The sequence below is a fragment of the Lissotriton vulgaris genome, chromosome 3_1 (genome assembly GCF_964263255.1).
Source record: "Lissotriton vulgaris chromosome 3_1, aLisVul1.2, whole genome shotgun sequence".
In the NCBI taxonomy this organism is placed as follows: domain Eukaryota; kingdom Metazoa; phylum Chordata; class Amphibia; order Caudata; family Salamandridae; genus Lissotriton; species Lissotriton vulgaris.
The window spans coordinates 2,024,867,118-2,024,880,040 of record NC_141689.1 but is presented as its reverse complement, the minus strand read 5'-3'; the positions used below and the strand labels follow the sequence as shown (position 1 = coordinate 2,024,880,040).

The 12,923-nt window shown below is 44.1% G+C and overlaps 1 protein-coding gene across 5 annotated transcripts in view; it reads right to left on the bottom strand.

Moving 5' to 3' along the window:
* TLR3 (toll like receptor 3) overlaps positions 1 to 12,923 on the bottom strand; it is a 489,232-nt gene that overhangs the window by 82,104 nt on the left and 394,205 nt on the right. The gene's annotated exons all lie outside the window — the stretch shown is intronic.

Genomic DNA, 12,923 nt, shown 5'->3' with positions numbered 1-12,923 from the left:
TGCCCCCGCCCCACAGCTCTTACCTGCACGGGCCGCCCCTGCTTTTATTTTGCTTGGAAATGATAATTTAGCAGGGTTGTGATGAATATTACACATTATTTATTCCAGGGGGTGTGGTTCTCCTATTTCTGATTCTCAAACCTAGGATGGTTTCTTAATGTCGTCCAAATCAAGACGTTGTCATTACCTCACTGGCAGGTGTTCCAACAGAGCCTGGTGAGGATTCTTCTAGCTGCCTTGATTCTGATGAAACTATCAGAGTGAAAGAGTATTTTCCAGTTTCTCATTCCCTGTCATACTCCAGTGCACTTGCCTTAAGTGAGATGTCACTTTCTACAGTCTACTCTAGAAGTCTGATCCACATGGATGTTCTTGTAGCATTAGGCTTGGCTAATAAGGATCTCCTTATTACAGTTCAGATATGTTCCTTAAGGGGAATTCTGACCTCATATGCAGGGTTTTGCGCTTGCCTTCAAAGAATATTTGGCATTCTAATCCACGGGCAACCACTATTATTTGTGGATCCACCTACCAGCGATGTTGTCTTACATTTGTGTCTTTCTCGGTCCACTAAGTTCAGGGTAGGATCTCTGTAGCATGGCTTTAACTTATGTTCTCATCATAGATGTTACAGTGGTTTTTGGGCATTTGTGTTCTGATTAAGGTTCTGGTACTACTTTCTTCATTTTCACATAGAAGACACTGTGGCGAGGAAGTAGGACTAAGTGGTAATGCCAAGATTACTTACTGGTAATCTATATCTTATGAGCTCCAAACAACCTTGTCACACTCCTGTAATAAGCGGTGAGTTGGAGCACTTTATTCTCGCCTCATTGCTTGGTAGGAGGATTTTGGGAAGAAGATGTCACTTATTTGTTTCTCCCCTTGCGGTAGTAGTTTGAAAAAAATTGTTTATTTTCTGATTTTCAATTTAATTTTGTATGACAAGGAACCCGTCTTCAGGGTATTGGTTAGCCCATCATAGCTAGGACGGTGGCAAAAAAATTGGACTTTATGTAAAAAAGATGGTGAACAAGTAACTATTACAAGCATCGGTGCCTAGAGTACATTGTCACGTTAGAAAAACTAGCTCGCTTTATAACGTTGTGAGATCAGAAAATTAAGTTGGGGAAAAGAAAACAGCTGGAAGGAGTGACCTGTCCCTTTCATAAAGGTTTAAACTTGGCACATTTATTTGTTATTTCACCTTTGGTGCCTGGCCCAATTCCAATCCTAGTGAAACATTTCTATTGAAAATAATGTTATCAGGAATCAACAAATTGAAACCAATACACAATGAAGGAGCTCTTCGATCTTTAATAGGTATAATTGTTAAAAGACGTTTAGCATCTATGGAACAATAAATGAACAAGCATTGGCAATGCCAATCGGTCTGGCTTGAGGTAAATGAAAGGAGTGTTTAGTTGAAATTGAGGAGTGTTTGCAGTAAATAAAATATGTTGCATCAATTATATGCAAGTTATACTACTATAAACGAATACTAGAAAGGGGCAGTAAAACATAGACTACTTTTATCTAAAGAGTATTGTTTACATATTTAAAATCAGAAAATGCGTGCACACTACATACTGAATGGTTACTCAAAGCGGCAGTACTTTATGCGGCCACTAGAGGACTCTCCAGTCAGACACGTCTTTGCTCAGTTTCAGTCTATGCATAAACTGCACTACTGCATCACTTCCAAAGAACAGAAGGCACTCAAATCGAGTGGTAACCGTTGCTGAAGAAAAAGCATGCAGTTCGAGAAATATTATAACAGCATATGAATAGTTATTATGACAATATGTTACAGAAAAGAACACTTTCCACCAAAGAAACTTGAAAGAAACGCAAGCTCCAGATCTTAAAGAGCGAATCTTCAAAATTGACTCATGGTATTTTTGTTTTTAGTCCACTATGAACTTGTTTACTGTGTCAGTCTCTATAGCGCCAAGAAGATTTGCAATTATTTGCTAAAAGAATACATGGGTTGGTATTTTTCATGTTCATGCTAAGGGCCACGAGACAAGTAGTGGATGTTTGTTTATCAAAGCCACAAAGCAACCGTTGCCTCGAGGATACGCCGCATTAGGAAATGGACCTTTTACATCTGTCAGCACAATAGGAACTTATTTCCATACCGATATTGCACAAGCTCTTCATTTATATTCTGTAATTTATTTAAGCATAAATGCAACTAGTAAATGCCTCATTGCATTAAATGGTAACTGCCTATATGTTCAAGTTCAAAGTTTATTGAGCGATTACATAAAATCATTACAATTTACAGGGAATAAAAATTATCATGACATGATCAGCAAAATAGGCACTAGACCATAACAATTATGTCCATGAGGCAACAAACAACATATAGATACAAATAATATCTAAAACAAGCATTGGCATAGCCAACAGGACTCGCCTTTGGGATCTTATAAGTATTTAGTTATCCAGCACAATATCCTTGGTGCAACAACATCAACTGCTCCATGGCTAAACACTTATAAGGTCCCAAAGGCGAGACCTATTGGATATAACAATGCTTGTTATGATATTGTAATGCGAAAGCAGCACAAGTAGATCATTGGTATGGAAAATAAACACATCAATCCTCTTTGTGCTGCACCTGCATTTTAATTCACAGTTACAGATGCGAGCAGCCTGTGCCTTGGATTAAATAGTTACATCTCTACTTTATTGCACATGTTATACCATACGTGCTCCCAGGTGAGATTTCAGCACGTTAGTGGCTCAGCATGGATCATTGGCAGTAGTGAAAGAGCAGGCCAGGGTCTCAAGTCATTGGTTGAAGGGATGGTAGCACAACAGTGGAAACAAATTCATCCCTCTAGTGAAGCTGTAGTTAATGCTACTTAATGAAGTTGCTGAAGGGTGATGCTTTTGATCTGGGCCAAAAGTGTTGTTCTCTCCAAGCCTGCTGTTCCCTATGAGGGCACTAGGGGCAGCGTGGCTTTGTTCCATGCACACAGCTGTGGTAGGAGAAAGATGCTGGAGTTGTACAGCCCTTTCTGTAGGACAGATCCTGCCAGTACTAAATGTGCTCTGGTGCCATCTTACTGGTGCGTACCTTATCTACATGGGACCATTTGGAAAGAAGCCTTTGACCTCCTTTGCAATATTCTTCAATTTATAGATTAGCAAGAGGGGCGAATGGTCACTAGTTTCACGAAGGAATCACAAAAACAATCTCAGTGGGGAGTCTTTTTAAGAATATGTGTGGCGCAGTGGCAAGGGTGTACGGCCAGAATGCAATCAAGGAAATTGGACCCCAGTCTCCTGGTTGGGTTGTAAAAAAACAGCCATTATTTGGGTACACTGGCCACCTCGGCCCCGGAACCATACATACCTTTGACCCTGGTGGGGCTGTAAGATTAGACTGCAAGGCACAACAATTTGTCATTTGCCAAAAACAAGGAAAATGCTGCATTTTATGAGAAATCCCAAGGTATGCCTCCTCGTCTGTAAAAATTAGATACACCACTCCGGAGGCCCTATCCACTTGACTGCTGAGAATATAAATGTCTAGCGTGTTTATAAGAAGGGCTTACATTATTACCAGAACTCATTGGACGTTTAATGGGTGAGAGGATCACTTCCGCATTCCTCTAGAGTGGCTAACAGCTGGTGGGAAGGCTGGGCCTCCTTCACGCACTCAGCATTACTGGTTTCAGTTGCTTATCATTTTGCAGGTTTTGCTAGGTCTAGAAAACTATTTATATATATTATAACTATATATATATATATTCACCGGAAAAAAACATAGGTTTCATGAGTGTTGTAGTTAGCTGGACATTTCACTCATACAAAACCATAGAAATTCCTCCGTTATAGTTAGTTGTGCTAACTATAACTTGCGCGCCCGCAATGCACTGCTGATGATGTCACATATTACATCATTCATGACATGGTCAGTGACATTTCTCCGTGCGCCTTGCTACACCACCTCTAGCGTGACGCACCATTCACGCATATCTACAGATTTACACTTTCTCGTAAGTCTTGAGATGTGTTATTCCATGGGTGTTGTGTGGGAACAGATACAGCAACACCCATGGAACGCCCCTTTAAAGCAAAGTGCTGCGTTTGAATGGGTCGTATTTTCAAGGAGAGGAAAAGCCACGCAGGGTGGCTTTTCCTCTCCTTGTAAATATGGAGGAGTCCCCAGCGCCATCACTGTGTTACAAAAGTGACGTACTGGTGGCACAGGCGGCTTGTAAATCTGCCCCATAAGTGCTTAGGTATTGGCATAGTGATACAATAAGAACATATTGCTGGATGGCTGATTGACGAACTGCATGAGACTGATAGGAGGTATCCTAGGCTGCATGAGCACTACTTCAGTATTTAGTGGAGTGTACCAATAGTATGTATCTGCTTAGAGGTTTGTAGGGATTATGCACAGAATATTGTACGTGTACTTGTGTTGGTGCCTAGGTCATTCTATCAGAACATCACTAGTAACTAGAATGACGACAGTGCTGCAAACAGAGTGCTCTGTAAATTTATAAGTGCTTAGGTATTGTCTCAGTGCCTGAGTCATTCTGCAAGTGCATAGACAGTGACTGGGTTCCTAGAGTGCTAGTAGTTGACAGCAGGATATGTTTATAAGCACTTATGTTTCAGCAGAGGGATTAGATAAGGACATAATTCTATCAGGATGATTGTAGGCTTGGAGACAGACTCACAGTGTGATTCCAGACACGCATGACTATTACCTGGACTTTTGCAGGACTGACTCAGTAGTCAGCAAGGGGTTAAGGGAGCGCATATATTGTGCACATTTGACTGTACCACTGCTTGTCTCAATGTCGGAGTCATTCCTCGAGTGCATAGACATTGACTGGGGGAGACTTCTCTTTGTGACCAGGAGTAGCAGCATTTCTGCCGACACCGCCAAGACTCATTTGCCTACCTTTGGAGCGCCGGAGCGCTGACGACCCTGTTTGGCCCTGCAAGTCACCACTACAATCCACGCCGCCGCCCCGGGACTACGAATCCCGGCTGCCTCAGCGGGGGCGAGCATAACTGACGCAATTACAGCACCAGGAGGGGGTACAACGCCATCGAGCCCTCGGTGGAGCGGGGGAGACTTCTCTTTGTGACCGGGAGTAGCAGCCTTTCTGCCAACACCGCCAAGACTCATTTGCCTACCTTTGGAGCGCCAGAGCGCTGACGACCCTGTTTGGCCCTGCAAGTCACCACTACCATCTGCGCCGCTGCCCCGGAACTACGAATCCCGGCTGCCTCAGCGGCGGCACTCATCACTGACGCGTTTACAGCGCCAGGAGGGGGTACAAAGCCATAGAGCCCTCCGCGTCGCGAGAAGCAAGCGGGACGCCGGGGGCTAAGCCCGGGCAAAGGGCAGGCCGTCTGTGGCCGTCCGTGGACGTACGAGGCTGGGCTGGGCCATCCCCTTTGGATTTATATTAAACATCTGCTTAAGGTACATTGTGGTCCACCATCTGGTGGCAAGTATATCGTGAATAAGTATTGTCTTGTATAGTCGTATTTAACAAGGAAAACCATGGGCAAAAATACACCTATGTCAACTCGTTCTTCATCGAGAAAAAAAGCACTAGGAACAACCCCATTACCAATTTTAACTGCAATAGATAAGATGTTGCATAAAGCAATAGTGGTTGTAGCTAATGCAATAGAGAGCACCGAGAGGCGACTCTCATTGCCCCCAAGTATGTGTTTTGTTACTCAATCTACGCAGGAAAATAATACACATGTAAAGACTGCGATTGCAACGGCGTCTTTTCAGGACTCCATGTTAATGGACTCATATGCAGACCTCCCTGAAAAAGGGTGATTTTGCATGTCGGCAAAATAGGTTGTCATTAACACCTAATATGAGGCCAGATGCGGAACCATTAACTACAATTAATGTGTCGGATGACGCAGAAGGGATAGATACTTGTAGTATTGATAACACTGATTTAGCAGATAAGAACCAAGTGTGATACCCTCACTAAATTTGAGAGGGAAAGCCTATAAAATCAATTTGGTATCTAGTAGAAAACTGCTGTCTGGGAATAAAATGAGAGGGAGACAGAAGAAATCGATACCTATCCCAACAGATCAGAAGGTCAGTAAGAATAAAATACAGCCCAATAGTGCTGAACAGCAGAACAAGGAGGAGAGGTGCAGGGCCCAACAAGACATATTATCCATAAATCCGATAGATCTTATGAAACAATTTGAACAGCTAATGAAGTCACTTATTCTGCCAATAGTGGAAAGACTAAGGGTTTTAGGAGATAAAGTGGTGAATCTGGAAAAGATGGGCTTGGCTAACTCAGAAATACTGAAACAAATGAACATCTATGCCAAGCCAGTTGTTATATCTAACCCCACAACATCTACAAACACTGTTAGTGGGGCTGTTAAGGGAGCTGGCAAGTCAACGCCACTGGTAGCAAAGGGCGTTAATCGCCCTGTCCACAGACTCCAGCTTTAGGTACTCAAGTACAAGCCTGTAAGAATATTGGACAAGAAGGGCCAGAGAGGGAGGCTGGTAAGGGACAAACAAGTAGGGAAGATAAGGACAAGAATGATAAAAAAGTCGAGAAGACCATTAGCAGAACAGAAAAAACCAAACACCCATTTGTGGATTTACCCCCACAGTCAACTCCTTATACTGTTGTCATGATGGGAGTATCAGAGCTAAGAAATGAAAGATGGGAAACCTATGTAGAACTAAAAAATAAGGTGATACATTGGTTCGATAGCAATAGACCCCTACCAGAATACATCCAAGCTGAGATTATGCATGTCCGTAGAGTAAGTTGGATTGGCCACAGGTATAAAGATCTTTCTGGAGACTGCATAATTGTTAATTTTAGAGATAGACACGTGGTAAGATACATATGTAATTGGAATTCCGACTATGATGTTTGTGGGATTCCAACTGTGGATTTGACCCATTTTTATCCAGCAATGAAGCCTAGGATGTTCAATTTTATCTCATGGCAGAAAGGGGAGTTTAGGACCAGACACAGAGAAAATTTTAATTTTGATATTCCATTATCAAATCAGTATCATACTCTGCAAGGGTTAGAGGACATTGACTGACTGTTCACAGACTTCAGAATTACTAACTCTATCTCCTGCAACTGGTTAGAGCATGAGGACCGTGGGATGGGAATCACTATTGCAAACAATAAGATAAACATAGTGGAACCCACGAGCAAGGAGCGGGAATCTGTGTGTCGTAATGGCCAATACAATGAAATTCCCCCAGGGATTATCCTTGAGCATAAAAGCGAAATAGACACAGTGGCAAGCCAAATAGATGAGGTAATTTGGTCATTTATGAGTTGGAACATTGCAGGGTTAAGTTCCAAATTGGAAAATGAAAATTGGGTCAAATTGTTGAATACCTACGATGTTGTAAGTCTACAGGAGACATGGACAGTAGAACCAGCTCATATTAATGGTTACAGAGCTTATTTTTCCCCAGCAATTGGTTCACGCCACGGTAGGGCTAAAGGAGGTTTGTGCACCTATGTTTCTAACATGTTAGGATGCACAAAAACAGAAGTAGTCTCCAACAATAGGTATTATCACATTATTAGGATTGCAGTTGATAAAGTGAAGGTTTTAGTCTTGATAAATTTCTATAACATCATTGAAGGAGAAGATGTCGACAATGTTTTTAGAATTAGAATACTAGGAAATGATGTTAAAACCGTGATGGAAGGGAGTTCCAAGGAAGCCTGTGTTATAAGGCTGGAGATTTTAATTGTTCTTAATGTACTAAAGGAGAGAAAGGGACATGTGGAGTAAATCTTGACAAAGATATTCGTTTCAGCCACTTTGATTACACTAAGTGCGGGGACTACCTAAACGAAATAATATTTGGGAATGACTTGGGTTTTGTGAATGGACTGATCAGCCCCGAGGCCCCTTTTCTTCCTACCTTTAATGGAAGAGGGGCAAATACAGTAATTGACTATATTATCATGACTACTAGACATGGGGACATGATACAGGACTTTGCTATCCTTGATATTTCACTTAGCGACCGCTTTCTCTTAAGTTTAACCCTGAGAGTGAAAATTAATGAAATCTGTGGAAAGGCCAAGCCCAAAACAATAGTTGATAACATTTCCATGGGTAGAAAAAATGGCTATTCCTTAAAATGGGCTAAAATTGCCCCAGAAGACTTTCTGCAAAAACTGATTTATGTATGTACAGATGAAAAACCACAGATTCTGATGTAATTAAGAACTTCCTGGTGATTGTTGAACAAAGTAAGAAGCTCTATGGGTTGATACTAAAGGAAGATGTAGGGTGGAGAAGGGGTGGTTTGACTCTGCATGCACAAAGGCATATTCAAATTTAAAGCAAGCATTACATGCTTCAGTAAAGGATAGTGGTCTAATTAAAGAATGCAGGAACTTGTATAAGCAAATTCTTAAAGGCAGGAAAAATGCCCTCAAAAAAGAGGCTTGGGAGGCCTTGTGTGTGGCTTCAATGAGTAAAGATCCTGCATTATTTTTGGAAAGTTGTTAATGCTCCTCTTTTAAACTATATTAAAACAGACTCGCTAGAGGTGGCAATAACAGAAAGAGAGTGGGTTGAATAAAAATCTCTCCACAGAAAATATATTCCATACCGTACCAAAACGTGAGGTCAACCCCGATGTTTGACTGTGCCACATGAATTGACAACCAGAAAGTCTGTGGATGCAATGATTCGCTAAACATTAAAAGGTGAGTCCAATAGCGAGTGACTAGTACGAGTCACTAGTAGTTCCAATCACAACAACTACGATTTTATTACAGAATTGCGGTCTTAGAAAACTTCCCCTTGATTAGAAAGGTGGCTCCCCCGAACAGTGTGGATAGCAGCACTGAATACTGCATAAGGTAACTTTAATTCCTCAACACTTCCGCTAATAAGACAAGAGCAGAAATATTAGGGGACAAGATTAACAAGCTGTATCCATTTTTCCTACTTATATCCACAGATAAGCTTAAATCTTCATTTATTGCCGAATTGAGAGCCTCAACTATAATCAAAGCAAAAAGGCTTAAGGTACATTGTGGTCCTGTGTATCAATACTCTTTTGACCATAAGAAATATTGCGTAGGGGGGGCGTGGCCGAGCGCGGAGCGAGATGGCCGCCTAGTTTGTGAGCTCCGCTCGCCACGGCAATCATCCTTTAAACATCCTGCTTTCCCCCGCCTGCACAAGCTCGGGGTCGACCTGCTGCGACTTCTGAAGAGGCGAGGACCGATTTAATGCAACTCCAGAGTCTAGAGGTGCTCGGCAACCCTCCTTTCTGATCCTCTCCGCCCGGACCGGGACTGAGCTCGTTTGCAGTCCGAGGAGCCGGAGACTGCGGCCGGCGACGGAGTTCACTAGAGGGCGGTGCTCTACGGGTCGGGACCCCCGACGCTTGGAATCGTGAGGGGCGGCATTTCATCTGCTTGGGCGGCTGTGCCGGATTAGCGCTGCCGAGGAAGCGGCCGCACTTGAAGGTTTACCACCATCGGCCAGTAAGACTTTTCCTTTGTCTTGGGGCTGCTTGTTTGTATCAGCTGGACGGGCGGAGGGGCGCCATTTTGGACCGGGTGCAACTCTATACGGACTCGTGGACATGGCGCAGACCTGCTTTCCTTTGTGAGTCCGAGCACTATAGCGATCAGCAACATGGTATGCTGCCGGCGGAACTACCGATGTTGATGTGCCTTATGCAGCGCAGCGTGGCCACTGCATGCTCTCCCTACCAGTCGCCCTCGAATGAAGTGCTTTCTACTGCCACTGCGGAATGGCCGGTCGCAACTGCTTGCTCTGTGCGGTGGCTACCCGTTTGCCACTTCCACAGCTCACCTTTTGATCGGATGTGACTGTGTGTGCTGCTGGCGCTGGATGGGGCAGACAATTCACTGAGCGCAAGTGAGTTTGTACTAGACGAGCGCTATGGAACCCACAGTTCGAGATCTTATTGTTGCTTTGGGTTCCCTACGCCTTGCCTGGGAAAGGGAGTCCAGGAAACTCGGGCGTAAACTGGACGCCATGTTAGCCTCATCTATTGCTGGGGACTTGGATGGTCCGAGGGAGATGGCTGCCGCAAGTGTTTCCCCACCGGCTGTACCTGTTGCATGCCTACAGAAGGGTCCGTGGGAGGACCTGCCTATTGTTGAGGACCTGACACAGCGGATTGACTGTATGCAGGAGTCACTGGGGGCTGACGACGGCAAGCATCTGGATCGCCATTTCTACGTTGCTCCTTTGCCCACCCACCTTAAGCAGCTTGTACTGTGTTGTGGCTTGAAAGATTGGCCCGGTACCTTCCCGCAGCGCCTCTGCTTTTGGACTTGCAGTCATCTTGGTCCCCAGATGATGGAGTTTCCCAGGACGATGGATTTGACTGGTTCGCATGCCTACTCTGTCTTTTTGGGGTTGTACTGTGCTGCGGCATATTTGAGTCCACGTATTGATGGCAGGGTTAAGACGGGCCAGGGGTGAACTTCTTTCTCTTGGTTTGCAGGATGGATATCAGGGTTGCAACTGTGCTGTGGACGTTTTCTGATCTGTGCTATGCCGCCTTTGCTGTTTGGTGATTTATGGGTCTTATGTACTCGAGCCTGAGCCAGAAGGTGTAGGTGTGGGGGGGGGGGGGGGGGGGGCGGATTTGGTATCCATGACTTTCCCCCCGTTTCTTCCCTTTCATTGGGACTTTTGGGGTGATAGGCACGTTAGTAGGGGGGTGGGCCGTAGCCTCTTCAACGTGCGGGTGGGGTGGGTTATTTTCTCCTTCTGTTCTATGGCCCATTTCTTGACCGAGTCTTTTTCTACATTCCCTCTTGTGGGTTTTCTGGGGTACCAAGCATGCCTATGGGGGGGGGGGCGTGGCCTTCCGCTGCATGCAGGGTGGGGGGTTGGGGTGTAACGTGTTTCTTGTGTTTCTTTGTCTCTATGGCCCTACTTTTCTTCCTTCTTGTCTTTTCTCTTATATCATCTCTTTAGTGGGATTGGGTTTTTGCGTGATCTGGAAGGGTGTCCACTGTGTAACATTGCGGACTGGATATATTTGTAGCCAATTGGAGGTGGACCATTGTGTTTTGAGTATCAACTGTGGTTCGCTTTGCTTCCTAATCTGCGCCCTTTCCATGACGATTTCTAACTGTGGCGATAAGTGGTTCTGGCGACATTCTGCATAGCATACTGTTCAATCCTGTTTGCACGTACTCGGAACCGATGGTTTGTTTTTGCTATCCTGATGCCAACTATCCTTCAGACTTTAAATTTAAAATTAGACCACAATGCTCCTGTCTTTGATCCTGATGGACTTGCCTTATTGGCCTGTATTGTATTTTGGAGCCTTCGGGCTGTGCTTATGCTTGTATGTTTACCTTCTTGTCAATAAAGGTCTTCCAAAAATTAAAAAAAAAAAAAAAGAAATATTGCGTAGGTAAATGTTGATATTGAAGCTCATAATATTGCAACCCCTTACCTCTTGCCATTGTCTTCCAAAAAACTTAGACAGGTTTTGGTATCTCTTCCTTGAGAACCTTCACAACCTTTTCTACATTGATCCTTAGTCCAATTCTTAGACTTATTACAACGGGACACCACATGTTTTTCTTATATTCCCCCTGGTCCCAGACAAACCCATAGAGGGGGACTCCTGTTTTTTCTTTACATTAGAATACTACACAGAGCACATGACTTTACAGCATATATCTCATAATTTCATCCACGAGGCTTGAGACCAGAAGGGGTGAGTAGTTCGCTTCCCAGTCACTGTATTGCATAAAGGCAAACTATCACTACTTCCACAGGTATGCTACAGCGCCCAGAGCACATCACTTTACAGCAATGAGCTCACAGTTTAATCCCAGAGTATTCAGACCAGTAGGGGTGAGTAGTTTGCTTTCCCCTCCCTGTATAGTATAAACGCATACTAACACTACTTACACAGTTATACTACAACGCCCAGTATGCTACAGCGGCAAGAGCCCGTCACTTTACAGCAAGCAGCTCGGTTTGAGCCCAGAGTCTTCACAATGGTAGGCGTGAGTACTTTGCTTCCCACTTCCAGTATAGTGTAAACGCACGGTAGCGGTCAGTAGTTCGCTTACCACTCCCTGTATGGTATACACGCCTACTAACACTACTTACACAAGTATGCTACAAACACCAGAGCACAAAACTTCACAGCAATTATCTCACTATTTAGGCTCTCGGTATCATACCCGAGTGTAACAGCATCTCATCTCAGAACCATGTCACTCTGAGCAACACCGCACTTTCAGACCAGTAGGAGTGACTACTTCGCTTCGCACTCCCCCACAGAGGTTACACTGCTCCTATCCTCCACTATCCTACTCTTTTCGCTCTTTTTTCCCCTTACTCGTTTCAAACCCCAGAGCATATCACTTTACAGCAATGAGCTCATGGTTTAGGCTCTCGGTTTCATACCAGAGTGTACCAGCATCTCATCTCAGCACTGTGTCACTCTGAGCAACACCGCATTTCAGACCGGTATGAATGACTACTTCGCTCCAGATGTACTTGGAACAGCAGGTGAGGGGTTCCTCGCAGCTCGCCTACATTCCTCCCAAGCCAGATTCAGAGGATGTATTGTTCTTAGATGTTTCTACATGGAGGCAGTGCCACAAGAATATTTCTGGTCACTGCCTCTTGACAGCACTCGTTGACAAATTCTTCATGTCACCTTCCTTGAGTTTACCTTTTTCTCCCCAGATGGAAAAGTGAAGAATTTCCATGCGATGGACTCAGGACTTTGAGGACGTGGTGCCTCCTGCAAAAATTCTTCTGAAGATCCTTCCTCCTGTTGCTGCTGTCCAGAAGCCATGTTTTTGAATTTTTTTTGATAAACACCAAAAAAATAAGCAAAAAGGGTTCTTGAAGGAAATTGTATC